The sequence below is a fragment of the Convolutriloba macropyga genome, chromosome 2 (assembly GCF_964194025.1).
Source record: "Convolutriloba macropyga chromosome 2, txConMacr16.3, whole genome shotgun sequence".
Classification (NCBI taxonomy): Eukaryota; Metazoa; Xenacoelomorpha; order Acoela; family Convolutidae; genus Convolutriloba; species Convolutriloba macropyga.
The window spans coordinates 11897819-11919209 of record NC_134469.1 but is presented as its reverse complement, the minus strand read 5'-3'; positions in this window follow the sequence as shown (position 1 = coordinate 11919209).

The window sequence follows — 21391 nt, the reverse complement described above, 5'->3', positions numbered from 1 at the left end:
TCTTTCCCTATCAGACTTTACTCGGACATTGACACTCCTACCTAGACCCTCAATTCATTTGAATAAGTCCTTGACTAGGTTGAAAAGCAATTTATGTTGAAACACTATATAGCGAGTTTTTGAGCGCGAAATTTGACAACGTATCGAGTAATTTTTTCGTATACACCCTAGATCAAAAACTCTTTCCCTCTCAGACTGTTCTCGGGCAATGACACTCCTCCCTAGACCCTCAATTCATTTGAATAAGTCCTTGACTAGGTTGAAAAGCAATTTATGTTGAAACACTATATAGCGAGTTTTTGAGAGCGAAATTTGACAATGTATCGAGTACTTTTTTCGTATACAACCTAGATCAAAAACTCTTTTCCTATCAGACTGTACTCGGACAGTGACACTCCTCCCTAGACCCTCAATTCATTTGAATAAGTCCTTGACTAGGTTGAAAAGCAATTTATGTTGAAACACTATATAGCGAGTTTTTGAGAGCGAAATTTGACAACGTATCGAGTACTTTTTTCGTATACAACCTAGATCGAAAATTCTTTCCCTATCAGACGGTACTCAGACAGTGACACTCCTACCTAGACCCTCAATTCATTTGAATAAGTCCTTGACTAGGTTGAAAAGCAATTTATGTTGAAACACTATATAGCGAATTTTTGAGCGCGAAATTTGACTAACGTATCGAGTACTTTTTTCGTATACACCCTAGATCAAAAATTTTTCCCTCTCAGACCGTAATCGGACAGTGACACTCCTCCCTAGACCCTCAATTCATTTGAATAAGTCCTTGACTAGGTTGAAAAGCAATTTATGTTGAAACACTATTGAGCGAGTTTTTGAGAGCGAAATTTGACAACGTATCGAGTACTTTTTTCATATACAACCTAGATCAAAAATTCTTTCCCTATCAGACTGTACTCGGACATTGACACTCCTACCTAGACCCTCAATTCATTTGAATAAGTCCTTGACTAGGTTGAAAAGCAATTTATGTTGAAACACTATTGAGCGAGTTTTTGAGAGCGAAATTTGACAACGTATCGAGTACTTTTTTCATATACAACCTAGATCAAAAATTCTTTCCCTATCAGACTGTACTCGGACATTGACACTCCTACCTAGACCCTCAATTCATTCGAATAAGTCCTTGACTAGGTTGAAAAGCAATTTATGTTGAAACACTATATAGCGAGTTTTTGAGCGCGAAATTTGACAACGTATCGAGTAATTTTTTCGTATACACCCTAGATCAAAAACTCTTTCCCTCTCAGACTGTTCTCGGGCAATGACACTCCTCCCTAGACCCTCAATTCATTTGAATAAGTCCTTGACTAGGTTGAAAAGCAATTTATGTTGAAACACTATATAGCGAGTTTTTGAGAGCGAAATTTGACAATGTATCGAGTACTTTTTTCGTATACAACCTAGATCAAAAACTCTTTTCCTATCAGACTGTACTCGGACAGTGACACTCCTCCCTAGACCCTCAATTCATTTGAATAAGTCCTTGACTAGGTTGAAAAGCAATTTATGTTGAAACACTATATAGCGAGTTTTTGAGAGCGAAATTTGACAACGTATCGAGTACTTTTTTCGTATACAACCTAGATCGAAAATTCTTTCCCTATCAGACGGTACTCAGACAGTGACACTCCTACCTAGACCCTCAATTCATTTGAATAAGTCCTTGACTAGGTTGAAAAGCAATTTATGTTGAAACACTATATAGCGAATTTTTGAGCGCGAAATTTGACTAACGTATCGAGTACTTTTTTCGTATACACCCTAGATCAAAAATTTTTCCCTCTCAGACCGTAATCGGACAGTGACACTCCTCCCTAGACCCTCAATTCATTTGAATAAGTCCTTGACTAGGTTGAAAAGCAATTTATGTTGAAACACTATTGAGCGAGTTTTTGAGAGCGAAATTTGACAACGTATCGAGTACTTTTTTCATATACAACCTAGATCAAAAATTCTTTCCCTATCAGACTGTACTCGGACATTGACACTCCTACCTAGACCCTCAATTCATTTGAATAAGTCCTTGACTAGGTTGAAAAGCAATTTATGTTGAAACACTATATAGCGAGTTTTTGAGCGCGAAATTTGACAACGTATCGAGTACTTTTTTCGTATACACCCTGGATCAAAAACTCTTTCCCTCTCAGACTGTTCTCGGGCAATGACACTCCTCCCTAGACCCTCAATTCATTTGAATAAGTCCTTGACTAGGTTGAAAAGCAATTTATGTTGAAACATTACATAGCGAGTTTTTGAGAGCGAAATTTGACAATGTATCGAGTACTTTTTTCGTATACAACCTAGATCAAAAACTCTTTCCCTATCAGACTTTACTCGGATAGTGACACTCCTACCTAGACCCTCAATTCATTTGAATAAGTCCTTGACTAGGTTGAAAAGCAATTTATGTTGAAACACTATATAGCGAATTTTTGATAACGAAATTTGAAAACGTATCGAGTACTTTTTTCGTATACAACCTAGATTGAAAATTCTTTCCCTATCAGACTGTACTCGGACAGTGACACTCCTACCTAGACCCTCAATTCATTTGAATAAGTCATTGACTAGGTTGAAAAGCAATTTATGTTGAATTACTATAGCGAGTTTTTGAGCGCAAAATCTGACAACGTATCGAGTACTTTTTTCGTGTAAACCCTAGATCAAAAATTCTTTCCCTCTCAGACCGTACTCGGACAGTGACACTCCTCCCTAGACCCTCAATTCATTTGAATAAGTCCTTGACTAGGTTGAAAAGCAATTTATGTTGAAACACTACATAGCGAGTCTTTGACAGCGAAATTTGACAATGTATCGAGTACTTTTTTCGTATACAACCTAGATCAAAAAATCTTTCCCTATCGGACTTTACTCGGACAGTGACACTCCTACCTAGACCCTCAATTCATTTGAATAAGTCCTTGACTAGGTTGAAAAGCAATTTATGTTGAAACACTACATAGCGAGTTTTTGAGAGCGAAATTTGACAATGTATCGAGTACTTTTTTCGTATACAACCTAGATCAAAAACTCTTTCCCTATCAGAGTTTACTCGGACAGTGACACTCCTACCTAGACCCTCAATTCATTTGAATAAGTCCTTGACTAGGTTGAAAAGCAATTTATGTTGAAACACTATATAGCGAATTTTTGATAACGAAATTTGAAAACGTATCGAGTACTTTTTTCGTATACAACCTAGATCAAAAATTCTTTCCCTATCAGACTGTACTCGGAGAGTGACACTCCTACCTAGATCCTCAATTCATTTGAATAAGTCCTTGACTAGGTTGAAAAGCAATTTATGTTGAAACACTATATAGCGAGTTTTTGAGCGCGAAATTTGACAACGTATCGAGTACTTTTTTCGCATACACCCTAGATCAAAAATTCTTTCCCTCTCAGACCGTACTCGGACAGTGACACTCCTCCCTAGACCCTGAATTCATTTGAATAAGTCCTTGACTAGGTTGAAAAGCAATTTATGTTGAAACACTATATAGCGAGTTTTTGTGCGCGAAATTTGACAACGTATCGAGTACTTTTTTCGTATACACCCTAGATCAAGACTTATTTCCCTCTCAGTCCGTACTCAGTCAGTGACACTCCTCCCTAGACCCTCAATTCATTTGAATAAGTCCTTGACTAGGTTGAAAAGCAATTTATGTTGAAACACTATACAGCGAATTTTTGATAACGAAATTTGAAAACGTATCGAGAACATTTTTCGTATACAACCTAGATCAAAAATTCTTTCCCTATCAGACTGTACTCGGAGAGTGACACTCCTACCTAGACCCTCAATTCATTTGAATAAGTCCTTGACTAGGTTGAAAAGCAATTTATGTTGAAACACTAAATAGCGAGTTTTGAGCGCGAAGTTTGACAACGTATCGAGTACTTTTTTCGTATACACCCTAGATCAAAAATTCTTTCCCTCTCAAACCGTACTCGGACAGTGACACTCCTCCCTAGACCCTCAATTCATTTGAATAAGTCCTTGACTAGGTTGAAAAGCAATTTATGTTGAAACACTATATAGCGAGTTTTTGAGCGCGAAATTTGACAACGTATCGAGTACTTTTTTCGCATACACCCTAGATCAAAAATTCTTTCCCTCTAAGACCGTACTCGGACAGTGACACTCCTCCCTAGACCCTGAATTCATTTGAATAAGTCCTTGACTAGGTTGAAAAGCAATTTATGTTGAAACACTATATAGCGAGTTTTTGTGCGCGAAATTTGACAACGTATCGAGTACTTTTTTCGTATACACCCTAGATCAAAAAGTATTTCCCTCTCAGACCGTACTCAGTCAGTGACACTCCTCCCTAGACCCTCAATTCATTTGAATAAGTCCTTGACTAGGTTGAAAAGCAATTTATGTTGAAACACTTTATAGCGAATTTTGATAACGAAATTTGAAAACGTATCGAGTACTTTTTTCGTATACAACCTAGATCAAAAATTCTTTCCCTATCAGACTGTACTCGGACAGTGACACTCCTACCTAGACCCTCTATTCATTTGAATAAGTCCTTGACTAGGTTGAAAAGCAATTTATATTGAAACACTAAATAGCGAGTTTTTGAGCGCGAAGTTTGACAACGTATCGAGTACTTTTTTCGTATACACCATAGATCAAAAATTCTTTCCCTCTCAGACCGTACTCGGACATGACACCTCCTCCCTAGACCCTCAATTCATTTGAATAAGTCCTTGACTAGGTTGAAAACCAATTTATGTTGAAACACTATATAGCGAGTTTTTGAGCGCGAAATTTGACAACGTATCGAGTACTTTTTTCGCATACACCCTAGATCAAAAATTCTTTCCCTCTCAGACCGTACTCGGACAGTGACACTCCTCCCTAGACCCTGAATTCATTTGAATAAGTCCTTGACTAGGTTGAAAAGCAATTTATGTTGAAACACTATATAGCGAGTTTTTGAGCGCGAAATTTGACAACGTATCGAGTACTTTTTTCGTATACACCCTAGGTCAAAAATTCTTTCCATCTCAGACCGTACTCGGTCAGTGACACTCCTCCCTATACCCTCAATTCATTTGAATAAGTCCTTGACTAGGTTGAAAAGCAACTTATGTTGAAACACTATAAAGCGAGTTTTTGAACTCGATATTTGACAACGTATCAAGTACTTTTTTCGTATACACCCTAGATCGAAAATTCTTTCCCTCTCAGACAGTACTCGGACAGTGACACTCCTCCCTACACCCTCAATTCATTTGAATAAGTCCTTGACTAGGTTGAAAAGCAGTTTATGTTGAAACACTATATAGCGAGTTTTTGAGCGCGAAATTTGACAACGTATCGAGTACTTTTTTCGCATACACCCTTGATCAAAAATTCTATCCCTCTAAGACCGTACTCGGACAGTGACACTCCTCCCTAGACCCTGATTTCATTTGAATAAGTCCTTGACTAGGTTGAAAAGCATTTTACATTGAAACACTATATAGCGAGTTTTTGAGCGCGAAATTTGACAACGTATCGAATACTTTTTTCGTATACACCCTAGATCAAAAATTCTTTCCCTCTCAGACTGTACTCGGACAGTGACACTCCTACCTAGACCCTCAATTCATTTGAATAAGTCCTTGACTAGGTTGAAAAGCAATTTATGTTGGAACACTATATAGCGAGTTTTTGAGCGCGAAATTTGGCAACGTATCGAGTACTTTTTTCGTATACACCCTAGAACGAAAATTCTTTCCCTCTCAGACAGTACTCGGACAGTGACACTCCTCCCTAGGCCCTCAATTCATTTGAATAAGTCCTTGACTAGGTTGAAAAGCAGTTTATGTTGAAACACTATATAGCGAGTTTTTGAGCGCGAAATTTGGCAACGTATCGAGTAATTTTTTCGTATTCACCCTAGATTGAAAATTCTTTCCCTCTCAGACCGTACTCGGACAGTGACACTCCTCCCTAGACCCTGAATTCATTTGAATAAGTCCTTGACTAGGTTGAAAAGCAATTTATGTTGAAACACTATATAGCGAGTTTTTGAGCGCGAAATTTGACAACGTATCGAGTACTTTTTTTGTATACACCCTAGATCAAAAATTCTTTCCCTCTCAGACTGCACTCGGACAGTGACACTCCTACCTAGACCCTCAATTCATTTGAATAAGTCCTTGACTAGGTTGAAAAGCAATTTATGTTGAAACACTATATAGCGAGTTTTTGAGAGCGAAATTTGACAATGTATCGAGTACTTTTTTCGTATACAACCTAGATCAAAAACTCTTTCCCTATCAGACTGTACTCGGACAGTGACACTCCTACCTAGACCCTCAATTCATTTGAATAAGTCCTTGACTAGGTTGAAAAGCAATTTATGTTGAAACAGTAAATAGCGAGTTTTTGAGCGCGAAGTTTGACAACGTATCGAGTACTTTTTTCGTATACACCCTAGATCAAAAATTCTTTCCCTCTCAGACCGTACTCGGACAGTGAAACTCCTCCCTAGACCCTCAATTCATTTGAATAAGTCCTTGACTAGGTTGAAAAGCAATTTATGTTGAAACACTACATAGCGAGTTTTTGAGCGCGAAATTTGACAACGTATCGAGTACTTTTTTCGCATACACCCTAGATCAAAAATTCTTTCCCTCTCAGACTGCACTCGGACAGTGACACTCCTACCTAGACCCTCAATTCATTTGAATAAGTCCTTGACTAGGTTGAAAAGCAATTTATGTTGAAACACTATATAGCGAGTTTTTGAGAGCGAAATTTGACAATGTATCGAGTACTTTTTTCGTATACAACCTAGATCAAAAACTCTTTCCCTATCAGACTGTACTCGGACAGTGACACTCCTACCTAGACCCTCAATTCATTTGAATAAGTCCTTGACTAGGTTGAAAAGCAATTTATGTTGAAACAGTAAATAGCGAGTTTTTGAGCGCGAAGTTTGACAACGTATCGAGTACTTTTTTCGTATACACCCTAGATCAAAAATTCTTTCCCTCTCAGACCGTACTCGGACAGTGAAACTCCTCCCTAGACCCTCAATTCATTTGAATAAGTCCTTGACTAGGTTGAAAAGCAATTTATGTTGAAACACTACATAGCGAGTTTTTGAGCGCGAAATTTGACAACGTATCGAGTACTTTTTTCGCATACACCCTAGATCAAAAATTCTTTCCCTCTCAGACCGTACTCGGACAGTGACACTCCTCCCTAGACCCTGAATTCATTTGAAGAAGTCCTTGACTAGGTTGAAAAGCAATTTATGTTGAAACACTATATAGCGAGTTTTTGAGCGCGAAATTTAACAACGTATCGAGTACTTTTTTCGTATACACCCTAGATCAAAAATTCTTTCCCTCTCAGACCGTATTCAGTCAGTGACACTCCTCCCTAGACCCTCAATTCATTTGAATAAGTCCTTGACTAGGTTGAAAAGCAATTTATGTTGAAACACTATATAGCGAGTTTTTGAGCGCGAAATTTGACAACGTATCGAGTACTTTTTTCGTATACACCCTAGATCAAAAATTCTTTCCCTCTCAGACCGTACTCGGACAGTGACACTCCTCCCTAGACCCTCAATTCATTTGAATAAGTCCTTGACTAGGTTGAAAAGCAATTTATGTTGAAACACTATATAGCGAGTTTTTGAGAGCGAAATTTGACAACGTATCGAGTACTTTTTTCGTACACACCCTAGATCAAAAATTTTTTCCCTCTCAGACCGTACTCGGACAGTGACACTCCTCACTAGACCCTCAATTCATTTGAATAAGTCCTTGACTAGGTTGAAAAAGCAATTTATGTTGAAACACTATATAGCGAGTTTTTGAGAGCGAAAATTGACAACGTATCGAGTACTTTTTTCGTATACAACCTAGATCAAAAATTCTTTCTTTATCAGACTGTACTCGGACATTGACACTCCTACCTAGATCCTCAATTCATTTGAATAAGTCCTTGACTAGGTTGAAAAGCAATTTATGTTGAAACACTATATAGCGAGTTTTTGAGAGCGAAATTTGACAACGTATCGAGTACTTTTTTCGTATACAACCTAGATCAAAAATTCTTTCCCTATCAGACTGTGCTCGGACAGTGACACTCCTACCTAGACCCTCAATTCATTTGAATAAGTCCTTGACTAGGTTGAAAAAGCAATTTATGTTGAAACACTATATAGCGAGTTTTTGAGAGCGAAAATTGACAACGTATCGAGTACTTTTTTCGTATACAACCTAGATCAAAAATTCTTTCTTTATCAGACTGTACTCGGACATTGACACTCCTACCTAGATCCTCAATTCATTTGAATAAGTCCTTGACTAGGTTGAAAAGCAATTTATGTTGAAACACTATATAGCGAGTTTTTGAGAGCGAAATTTGACAACGTATCGAGTACTTTTTTCGTATACAACCTAGATCAAAAATTCTTTCCCTATCAGACTGTGCTCGGACAGTGACACTCCTACCTAGACCCTCAATTCATTTGAATAAGTCCTTGACTAGGTTGAAAAGCAATTTATGTTGAAACACTATATAGCGTGTTTTTGAGCGCGAAATTTGACAACGTATCGAGTACTTTTTTCGTATACACCCTAGATCAAAAATTCTTTCCCTCTCAGACCGTACTCGAACATGACACTCCTCCATAGACCCTCAAATCATTTGAATAAGTCCTTGACTAGGTTGAAAAGCAATTTATGTTGAAACACTATATAGCGAGTTTTTGAGCTCGAAATTTGACAACGTATCGAGTACTTTTTTCGCATACACCCTAGATCAAAAATTCCTTCCCTCTCAGACCGTACTCGGACAGTGACACTCCTCCCTAGACCCTGAATTCATTTGAATAAGTCCTTGACTAGGTTGAAAAGCAATTTATGTTGAAACACTATATAGCGTGTTTTTGAGCGCGAAATTTGACAACGTATCGAGTACTTTTTTCGTATACACCCTAGATCAAAAATTCTTTCCCTATTAGACTGTACTCGGACAGTGACACTCCTCCGGAAACCCTCAATTCAATTGCATAACTCCTTGACTGTACTGAAAATCACTTTTTATGAAAACCCACAAGAATATTTTTTGAGCTCGAAAATTGACAAATTATTTAGTACTTTCTTCTCAGACCAGCTAGATCACTTCTTAGCTTTGCAAAATAACTCCCACGAAGTGGGAGTTCGGACCGAAAGGCCGCTCAGAAAACCGATGCTGTGCGGTGCACAGCAAACCAGACCAAAAAAAGCGCATGCAAACAAAAAAGCGCTAGCGAACAAAAAAGCGCAAAATTGAAAATCCAAGAAGAGCGCAAAGCTCCAACGAACCTTCTTGCTTTGCAAGAACACATTCCCACAATGTGGGAACACGGACCAAAAACCGGTCCGGAAACCGCAGCTCTGCGGTGCAGAGCAAAGCAGACCGAAAGAAAGCGAGAGCTAGCCAAGCTAGCGAGCAAAGAAGCGGGAAGAACTCACCTGGCAGGAGACGACAGCAGAGAAGAGAAGAGAAAGCAAAGCAAACAAGCTCTGAAAAACACTTTGTTAGTATACATAAAAGAGCATCAAAACATCAAAGACAACACACGAGACGCACGGCCACCCCCACCCAGCGACCCCCCCCCCCCGGCGCCAAACCGCCACCCCCCCACCGACCCCCCCCAAAAAAAACGCCAACCGACCAACGCCAAATTTTGGCTTGAGTTCTTAAACAATGCTATGGAACTCAGAGAGCATAGAAATGGGATGGGACCAGTCTGGGGGCCCGAATTATAAATGAATTACCTCATTATAAGCATGAAATCAGGGGGTTGGGGGGGTCACCTGCAGAGTCAAAATTGACCCCTAGATCTCGGAAAACCCTATACAAAATATATAATGGGAGATTCCCCATTACAAATGGAGTTCAATGAGCCTATTCCTGCAGTCAAAGTCATTAATTTCACCATTTCACATGTAGAAACGTGAAACGTACCAGTCACTAAAAGGGCAAAATGACCGTATGTGTCGAGGCCAATTTCTCGAAAACGGCTGAAAGAAACAAAACGCCATTTACAGGGATTCAAGTACTGCTCAAGCTGAGTTCAAATCAAAAATCAGATCAAAAATCGGTTCACTCTACGAGGAGATATTCCAACATCAAGGTACCGTACCAAATGACCAAAATGACCCATTTTGGGTCCTGTTTCTCTACTATAACCAATAACCACTCATTACCACTCATCATAACCACCTCTAAAATATATATGGGAACAATCCCCATCATCAGGCCAATCTAATGCACTAATAAACAAAATTTAAATCGCATTATAGATGATGTACTGGTACCCTGCTCTGGTGTACTGGTACCCTGCTCCAGCAGGTCAAAATAGGGGTACCTGACCTGGCCAATTTCTCAAAAACGGCTGAACAAAAACAAACGCCCTTAATACTGTTTGTAGCACGGCTTAAGATACGCATCATATTAAAAAATGAGCCCAATTGGTGCACTCTAGAAGAAGTTATAGCAAAAAGAAGGTACCGTACCAAACGATCTTGGAGGAGAGGTACACCACCTCCAGAGCTAAAATTGAACACCTAAACCACAGAAAATGATATATAAAGTATGTATATTCGGAATCTGCATTAAACTGGCTATTCAAAACAGTATAATTTATACCAGAAGTGACGAAATTCAAAGTCACCAGACCCGGACCACTCCTGTCAAACGCTTCTAGAGGTAAAATCAAGGGCAAGTTTACTGGCCAATTTCTCTAAAGCGGCTGAACAAAAATAATCCCCCTTAACACAGTTTGTAGCACTGCTTGAGATACGCATCATACTAAAAAATGAGCCAAATCGGTGCATTTTTCAAGAAGTTATAGCAAAAATAAGGTACCGTACCAAATGACCAAAAAAGCATGGTGACCTGAGTTCAGAGTCAAAATTGACCATCTCAACTACATAAAACACTATATAAACTATATATGGGGATACTCCCCACTAACTGAGGATTCTAAAACACTAACACTTGTTGGGTAAATCGCGCGTTTTGTTGTACCCAAATTTGGGTCACCCAGAATAGCCCGAAAATTCGGCCTATTTCAAATTTGAACATTAATAACTTTTTGATTAGGCCGATTTGTGAAACCAAACGAACACTGCAAGCAAGAGGGGTTCAGTGCTAACAAAATGCGACCACTCCCGTGTGATTTCGTTCATTACTTGAGAAGATATTAACAAAATACTGTTCTGTACCCCATTTTTTGGGCTAAAATCGAAGCCCAAGATCTCCGTAACCGACGTAAAACAACGTGAAACAGCGTTCCCGGCGTATTTGTGGGCGTAATTCTGGTCCACTTGCACGTTCTAGGTCACGGCAATCCTTCATGGTGAGGTGGGAAAAAAATTTCCCGCCTCATCATGAAGGTTATGGTGTTTTGTGTGTTTTGACATAAAACAACATCCACAGAAATTTGATGAAATCGTGAAAAAAGAAAAATTGTTGAATTAACCCCTTTATTTGATTTCATTAGCATTGACAACTTGAATGGTGTCTAGAAAACAAAAAACGCACGCCCAAAAACTTGTTCAATTGCTCAAAACACCACTCAGCCAAAAAATTTGAGAAAAGATTTGTTTTTCAGCACTCATTATTGATTAACTGTTCTAAAGACTATTTCCAGTGACTGTGACTAGACATTCCAGAGAATCACATCTTAACAGCAACAGATTAAGCTAATAATCACGCATTTTGGTCCACAATTGAATGAGAAATTCTAGAAAGTAGAAAACACTAAGTTCCTTTCACAATGTGATAGTTTCACAAGTTCTTTCCTCCAACTTTTTGATTAGGGCCACTTGAGAAAGCAAAAAACACAGTCAGCAAGGGGGTTTAAGAACCACAAAATTCGACAATACCCGTCGAATTTGGTTCAGTGGTTTTGGAGGAATCTCTAAACACATGAAGCGTATCCCCGACTTTTGGTCTAATGGGAGACACCAACTTCACAAACAATTAGGCAGAACGGCTAAAAACGGTGTTACGTGGACAATTCTGAACGCAACCCAAGTTCAATTCCACTCAGTAGTTAAGAACACCCAAGACTTCTACTGCGAAGTGGGACAAAAGGCCAGGGTGTTTTGTGTGATTTGACAAAAAACAACTCAAACAAGAATTTCATGATTTCGCAAAAAATGAAAAAATGATGAATTCCCAAAAACTAGTTCATGAAAAGTTCAATGGTTGAATTCCCAAACAAAGCCTAGAGTTAATAACATAATTTGTAAGTGACAACAACCATCACAACAATAAAAACCACATAAATTCATATTAACGCTTGAAAAGATCTTTTTTTTTCAAGTATACAACTTAGTTGTTGTTTGCTCAGTCCGATATGTAAAAAAGACCGAAAAGAACTAGCAGGCACATATCAAATGGAACGAAATGCCACCTGCTTTCTCAATTCGACTCAGTACTTTAGGAGATATCAATAAAACAGTAAACTGAAAACTGACTTTGGGGCCATAAATTATCTGCAGAACCTGCTTACGGACGCTTCTGGCTACAACCTAATTACTTTATAATAGTCTTCATTCAATAAAAAACTGAAAACAAGATTCAGTTTGCATTGTACTGCTCAAAAAAACATTGAATGGAAAAATGTCAAGCTGCAACACGTTGATCCAACTTACCCCTTCTTTATATTAGTTAAAGGTTTTTTCGCAAAAAACTAAATTTTGGTGTGAAAAAACACTGCAAACCTATATATTTTGTGTTCTGCTTTCACTTGGTAGTCCTAAACTAAGATTGTAAAGCGCGGTGTTTTTCTTTTCTAACAAAGAAAAGCTAAGATCGCCTATATTGAGCTTCATATTGGAACTTGTTATTTGTCCATGAGACAGGAGATGTTAGTTTGTTCAAAAAGAGAAAAACGTGTATGCGCAAAAAAACTGCTTCTATTCTGCAACGTTAATTTGTAGCCGGAACATGTTTCTGCAGGGACAAATTGGTCATTTTCTGGCAATAATTGGTTTTCTTTTTACTTAAAAACTGTTTTCGCGATTTATCTCCAATTTTAGAGGAAAATTTTTGTGAGCTTTATGTAAGTTTCATATCTCATTGTAAGAATCACATTCTGAGACCAAAAACTATAATGGAAAACAATTGCCACATAAAACCTTACTCTACATACTTTGAAAATGCGTTTGGTTTGGCAAAAAACTCCCATAATCAGATAAATGGGGCAAAAATTGTATCTACCTCTTTTTGGTATAAAAAGGAACCCTGGACTTGAGCTAAAGCTGCTAATGACAGTAGCTGGAATTTGTTTTTCGATTCGTCTCTGGTATACAGGTTTCCGCATATTGGAATTTCACATTTTGTTCCCTTTAGATTAAGAAATGTGGCCATAAACCGCAATTATCTACAGAACTTGCTTACGTTCCCTACTGGCTACAACCTATTGTTTTTATAATAACTCTGACTGAATCAAATGTTGAAATTGGAGTTCAGTTCGCATTGTAGAGCTCAAAAACGAACATTGAATGGAAAATTGTCAAGCTGCAATATGTTGATCCACTTTACCCCATTTTTGTATTAGTTTAAGATTTTTCGCGAAAAACTAATTTTTGGTCCAAAAAACCTTGCATACCAATAAATTTTGCGTTTTATTTTCAGTTGGTATTCGTAAACTAAGGTTGAAAAGCATGGGGTTTTTCTTTTCTAACATAGAAAAGCTAAGATCGCCTATATCGGGCTTCTAATTGGAACTTGTTATTTGTCCATGAGACAGGATATGTTAGTTTGTTCAGAAAAAAGACCTATATGCACAACAAAAAAACTGTTTCTATTCTGCAACGTTAATTTGTAGCCGGAAAATGTTTCTGCAGGGACAAATTGGTCATTTTCTGGCAATAATTGGTTCTCTTTTTACTTAAAAAATGTTTTCGCGATTTATCTCCAATTTTAGAGGAAAATTTTTGTGAGCTTTATGTAAGTTTCATATCTCATTGTAAGAATCAAATTCTGAGACCAAAAACTATAATGGAAAACAATTGCCACATAAAACCTTACTCTACATACTTTGAAAATGCGTTTGGTTTGGCAAAAAACTCCCATAATCAGATAAATGGGGCAAAAAATGTATCTACCTCTTTTTGGTATAAAAAGGAACCCTGGACTTGAGCTAAAGCTGCTAATGACAGTAGGTGGAATTTTTTTTTCGATTCGTCTCTGGTATACAGGTTTCCGCATATTGGAATTTCACATTTTGTTCTCTTTTAGATTAAGAAATGTGGCCTTAAACCGTAATTATCTACAGAACTTGCTTACGTTCCCTACTGGCTACAACCTATTGTTTTTATAATAGCTTTGACTGAATCAAATGTTGAAATTGGAGTTCAGTTCGCATTGTAGAGCTCAAAAACGAAACTTGAATGGAAAATTGTCAAGCTGCAACATGTTGATCCACTTTACCCCATTTTTGTATTAGTTCAAGCTTTTTTCGCGAAAAACTAATTTTTGGTCCAAAAAAAACTTGCATACCAAAAATTTTTGCGTTTTATTTCCAGTTGCTATTCGTAAACTAAGGTTGAAAAGCATGGGGTGTTTCTTTTCTAACAAAGAAAAGCTAAGATCGCCTATATCTGGCTTCTAATTGGAACTTGTTATTTGTCCATGAGACAGGATATGTTAGTTTGTTCAAAAAAAACCTATATGCGCAACAAAAAAAACTGTTTCTATTCTGCAACGTTAATTTGTAGCCGGAAAATGCTTCTGCAGGGACAATTTGGTCATTTTCTGGCAATAATTGGTTTTCTTTTTACTTAAAAAATGTTTTCGCGATTTATCTCCAATTTTAGAGGAAAATTTTGTGAGCATTATGTAAGTTTCATATCTCACTGAAAGAATCACATTCTCAGACCAAAAACTATAATGGAAAACCATTGCCACATAAACACTTACTCTTCATACTTTGAAAAGGCAGTTGTTTTGGCAAAAAAACTCCCATAATCAGATAAATGGGGCAAAAAAAGTATCTACCTCATTTTGATATAAAAAAGAGCCCTGGACTTGAGCTAGAGCTGCTAATGACAGTATGTGGAAAATTTTTTTTGAATCGTCTCTGGTATACAGGTTTCGCATATTGGAATTTCACATTTTGTTCTCTTTTATATTAAGAAATGGTGCCATAAACTGCATTTATCTACAGAACTTGCTTACCTTCCCTACTGGCTACAACCTATTGACTTTATAATAACTTTGGTTCAATCAAATGTTGAAATTGGTGTTCAGTTTGCATTGTAGAGCTCAAAAAAGAACATCGAAAGGAAAATTGTCAAGCTGCAACACGTTGATCCACCTTACCCCATTTTTATATTAGTAAAAGGTTTTTTCGCGAAAAACTAAATTTTGGTGTAAAAAAACTCAGCAAACCTATATATTTTGTTTTCTGCTTTCACTTGGTAGTCCTAAACTAAGATTGTAAAGCGCGGTGTTTTTCTTTTCTAACAAAGAAAAGCTAAGAGAGCCTATATTGAGCTTCACATTGGAACTTATTATTTGTAAATGAGACAGGAGATGTTAGTTTGTTCAAAAAAAGAAAAACCTATATGCGCAACAAAAAAACTGTTTCTATTCTGCAACGTTAATTTGTAGCCGGAAAATGTTTCTGCAGGGACAAATTGGTCATTTTCTGGCAATAATTGGTTTTCTTTTTACTTAAAAAATGATTTCGCGATTTATCTCCAATTTTAGAGGAAAATTTTTGTGAGCATTATGTAAGTTTCATATCTCATTGTAAGAATCACATTCTGAGGCCAAAAACTATAATGGAAAACAATTGCCACATAAACCCTTACTCTTCATACTTTGAAAATGCAGTTGTTTTGGCAAAAAAACTCCCATAATCAGATAAATGGGGCAAAAAAAGTGTCTACCTCATTTTGATATAAAAAGGAGCCCTGGACTTGAGCTAGAGCTGCTAATGACAGTATGTGGAAATTTTTGTTTGAATCGTCTCTGGTATACAGGTTTCGCATATTGGAATTTCACTTTTTGTTCTCTTTTATATTAAGAAATGGTGCCATAAACTGCATTTATCTACAGAACTTGCTTACCTTCCCTACTGGCTACAACCTATTGACTTTATAATAACTTTGGTTCAATCAAATGTTGAAATTGGTGTTCAGTTTGCATTGTAGAGCTCAAAAAAGAACATCGAAAGGAAAATTGTCAAGCTGCAACACGTTGATCCACCTTACCCCATTTTTATATTAGTTAAAGGTTTTTTCGCGAAAAACTAAATTTTGGTGTAAAAAAACTCAGCAAACCTATATATTTTGTTTTCTGCTTTCACTTAGTATTCCTAAAAAAAGGTTGTAAAGCGTGGTGTCTTTCTTGTCTAACAAAGAAAAGCTAAGATTGCCTATATTGAGCTTCATATTGGAACTTGTTATTTGTACATGAGACAGGAGATGTTAGTTTTTTCAAAAAAAGAAAAACCTATATGCGCAACAAAAAAACTGTTTCTATTCTGCAACGTTAATTTGTAGCCGGAAAATGCTTCTGCAGGGACAATTTGGTCATTTTCTGGCAATAATTGGTTTTCTTTTTACTTAAAAAATGTTTTCGCGATTTATCTCCAATTTTAGAGGAAAATTTTGTGAGCATTATGTAAGTTTCATATCTCACTGAAAGAATCACATTCTGAGACCAAAAACTATAATGGAAAACCATTGCCACATAAACACCTACTCTCCATACTTTGAAAATGCAGTTGTTTTGGCAAAAAACTCCCATAATCAGATAAATGGGGCAAAAAAAGTATCCACCTCATTTTGATATAAAAAGGAGCCCTGGACTTGAGCTAGAGCTGCTAATGACAGTATGTGGAATTTTTTTTTTGAATCGTCTCTGGTATACAGGTTTCGCATATTGGAATTTCACATTTTGTTCTCTTTTATATTAAGAAATGGTGCCATAAACTGCATTTATCTACAGAACTTGCTTACCTTCCCTACTGGCTACAACCTATTGACTTTATAATAACTTTGGTTCAATCAAATGTTGAAATTGGTGTTCAGTTTGCATTGTAGAGCTCAAAAAAGAACATCGAAAGGAAAATTGTCAAGCTGCAACACGTTGATCCACCTTACCCCATTTTTATATTAGTTAAAGGTTTTTTCGCGAAAAACTATATTTTGGTGTAAAAAAACTCAGCAAACCTATATATTTTGTTTTCTGCTTTCACTTGGTAGTCCTAAACTAAGATTGTAGAGCGCGGTGTTTTTCTTTTCTAACAAAGAAAAGCTAAGATAGCCTATATTGAGCTTCACATTGGAACTTATTATTTGTACATGAGACAGGAGATGTTAGTTTGTTCAAAAAAAGAAAAACCTATATGCGCAACAAAAAAACTGTTTCTATTCTGTAACGTTAATTTGTAGCCGGAAAATGTTTCTGCAGGGAGCCCTGGACTTGAGCTAGAGCTGCTAATGACAGTATTTGGAATTTTTTTTGAATCGTCTCTGGTATACAGGTTTCCGCATATTGGAATTTCACATTTTGTTCTCTTTTATATTAAAAAAATGGGGCCATAAACTGCGTTTATCTACAGAACTTGCTTACGTTCCCTACTGGCTACAACCTATTGACTTTATAACAGTTTTGGTTCAATCAAATGTTGCAATTGGTGTTCAGTTTGCATTGTAGAGCTAAAAAACGAACAGTGAATGCTGATCCACTTTACCCCATTTTTATTTTAGTTTAAGCTTTTTTCGCGAAAAACTAATTTTTGGTCCAAATAAACCTTACATACCAATAATTTTTGCGATTTGTTTTCAGTTGGAATTCATAAACTAAGGTTGTAAAGCGTGGGGTTTTTCTTTTCTAACACAGAAAAGCTCAGATCGCCTATATCGAGCTTCTAATTGGAACTTGTTATTTGTCCATGAGACAGGATATGTTATTTTGTTCAAAGAAAGAAAAACCTATATGCGCAACAAAAAACTCTTTCTATTCTGCAACGTTTATTTGTAGCCGGAAAATGTTTCCGCAGGGACAAACTGGTCTTTTTCTGGGCAACAATTGGTTTTCTTTTTACTTAAAAAATGTTTTCGCGATTTATCTCCAATTTTATAGGAAAATTTTTGTGATCATTATGTAAGTTTCATATCTCATTGTAAGAATCACATTCTGAGACCAAAAACTATAATGGAAAACAATTGCCACATAAACCCTTACTCTTCATACTTTGAAAATGCAGTTGGTTTGGCAAAAAACTCCCATAATCAGATAAATGGTGCAAAAAAAGTGGCTACCTCATTTTGATATAAAAAGGAGCCCTGGACTTGAGCTAGAGCTGCTAATGACAGTATTTGGAATTTTTTTTGAATCGTCTCTGGTATACAGGTTTCCGCATATTGGAATTTCACATTTTGTTCTCTTTTATATTAAAAAATGGGGCCATAAACTACGTTTATCTACAGAAATTGCTTACATTCCCTACTGGCTACAACCTATTGACTTTATAATAGTTTTGGTTCAATCAAATGTTGCAATTGGTGATCAGTTTGCATTGTAGAGCTAAAAAACGAACATTGAATGGATAATTGTCAAACTGCAACATGCTGATCCACTTTACCCCATTTTTATTTTAGTTTAAGCTTTTATCGCGAAAAACTAATTTTTGGTCCAAAAAACCTTGCATACCAATAATTTTTGCAATTTGTTTTCAGTTGGAATTCATAAACTAAGGTTGTAAAGCGTAGGGTTTTTCTTTTCTAACACAGAAAAGCTAAGATCGCCTATATCGAGCTTCTAATTGGAACTTGTTATTTGTCCATGAGACAGGATATGTTAGTTTGTTCAAAGATAGAAAAACCTATATGCGCGACAAAAAACTCTTTCTATTCTGCAACGTTTATTTGTAGCCGGAAAATGTTTCCGCAGGGACAAACTGGTCATTTTCTGGGCAACAATTGGTTTTCTTTTTACTTAAAAAATGTTTTCGCGATTTATCTCCAACTTTAGAGGAAAATTTTTGTGATCATTATGTAAGTTTCACATCTCATTGTAAAAATCACATTCTGAGACCAAAAACAATATTGGAAAACAATTGCCACATAAACCCTTACTCTTCATACTTTGAAAATGCAATTGGTTTGGCAAAAAACTCCCATAATCAGATAAATGGGGCAGAAAATGTATCTACCTCTTTTTGGTGTAAAAAGGAACCCTGGACCTGAGATAAAGCTGCTAATTACAGTATGTGGAGTTTTTTCTTCGACTCGTCTCTGGTATACAAGTTTCTGCATATTGGAATTTCGCGTTTTGTTCTTTTAAATTAAAAAAAGGGGTCATTAAGTGCAATTATCTGCAGAACTTGCTAGCGGTACCTTCTGGCTACAACATATTGACCTTATATATAATTGCATTCAATCCGATATTGAAAATAGTATCCAATTTATGTTATAGAGCATTGCTTTTCTCGCATTTTGTTCACATACAGACTAGAATTCTGATTTTTGTATGATTTTGTATGATTACAAGGTATTCATATATCCATATATGACCTTGTATTATAAGCAGGAAAAAAACGCAACCTTCTTTATTATAGCGTAAATTAGCTGAAAACATTAGAATATGATTGGCGTGTGCTTTTGAATGATTTCAAGAAAAAGTTGCTGTCCAGTTTATGATTCTTTTATGACTACCAGGAAATCATACTTTCATATATGACCTTGTACGACAACCAGGAAAATTGAATATAATAACTGGGATAAAATGAGCTGTTATGATTATCGATCTTACTTCAAGCGAACTAAGCGTCACAATTGGAGCCGTTTAAGCGTCCTTTAAAAAATTGTATGACACTTGTATGATTACCAGGATATCATACAAATCATATATGACCTTGTATGGTTACCCGGGATCATATATGACCTTGTATGATTACCGGGATTTTTGTATGACCGGCAACCCGGGTAAGATACTATACGAAAGATCATTTATAGTTCCATCCACGGGGGGCCAAACTTTTCGTATGATCTTACCATGGTATCCAATATACAATAAAAGGTCGGGTTTATGATTTCTAAAATAGCCATTGATGAAGGATTGATAGTATCCAAGATCACCCTGAATGGTAACACTTCAAGATGGCCAAAAATGGAAGGTGTTTTGTATCTAAATAATCATTCATTGAAGGTTCATGGTATCTAAGAAAGCCGTTATTTTTTATACTTCTCTTGTTGCTGTAAGCAATCCAGCTAAGCCAGTTTGATCTTTCAAATAAAGCTCCTCATGGAAAAAAAGTACTCAAAAAGTTCGCAAAAAACACAGGAACACCTTAACTTAAGCGAATTATGAAAAAACATGATAACAGAGCAGTGTTAAGCTGTCATTAGTAAATAAAAGCATCACAAATTTTTCTCTAACTCTTGTGGTGTTTTGCTCTTGTTTTGCAATCGATTACGTATGAATTGAAATATAGCGGAAAAAGTGTTTGATCTTGTCCAATCTACAACATTTCATGTTAAAACGACACACATTTTTTCAGTCTTTTGTCTGCAACCTCCCTAACATGTTGTTGGATCTAAGACGCTATTAAAAGCCTGTTTTAGTCAAGAAATGAAGTTGCACAAAAACATTTTATTTAGTTTTTTGGGCCGTAGAAGTCTTTGGTTTTGGATATTGTACTCAAGACACCATAGAAAAAATTGTTTCTTTTTGAAGGTCAATGACAATAACGACATGTTGTTGTACTATGTGATCCAAAAGACGTCATTTGAGATCACCTTTACTTTTTTGTATGGTCTTATGTCTGGTATCAAAGAAGCCATACAACAATACATGTCTTACGTATGGTTTCCAAGAAACATTTATGGTGGTCAACCCGAGAACTCAAAGAATTTTTTGTACAATTTGCGAAGGCCAATGAGCGTTCAGATTTTGAAGAAACAGCAAATCACTCCATATGACAAACAGTGACATCCAAGAGGCGAACTCTAACAACTCAGGCGTCATTTTGTGCCACAAACAACAAAAAACTATGGTCATCCTAAAAAGAGTACAATAGACAAAAAAAATCAGTCAAATTTTACCGGTGTTAATGCGCTGACAACATTACTTGTCGCAGAAGCAAATCGACTCCATCGTGAGGGTAAGTCATCAACATTTATTGGACAAAAAAGCTCTTGCAAAAAAGTTTGATAGAAAAACAGAGAAGTTTGTTTTAATAAAAATCTATGCGTACAAAACTGAAGTCAGCAAAACCGCCGAGTACAGCTTCAGACCGTACTCTTATCTAGCTATAGATAAGGTATCTGAAAAAGTTTTTATTCAACTATATATTGTCACCAATTTTTTACGCATGAGTGTAAC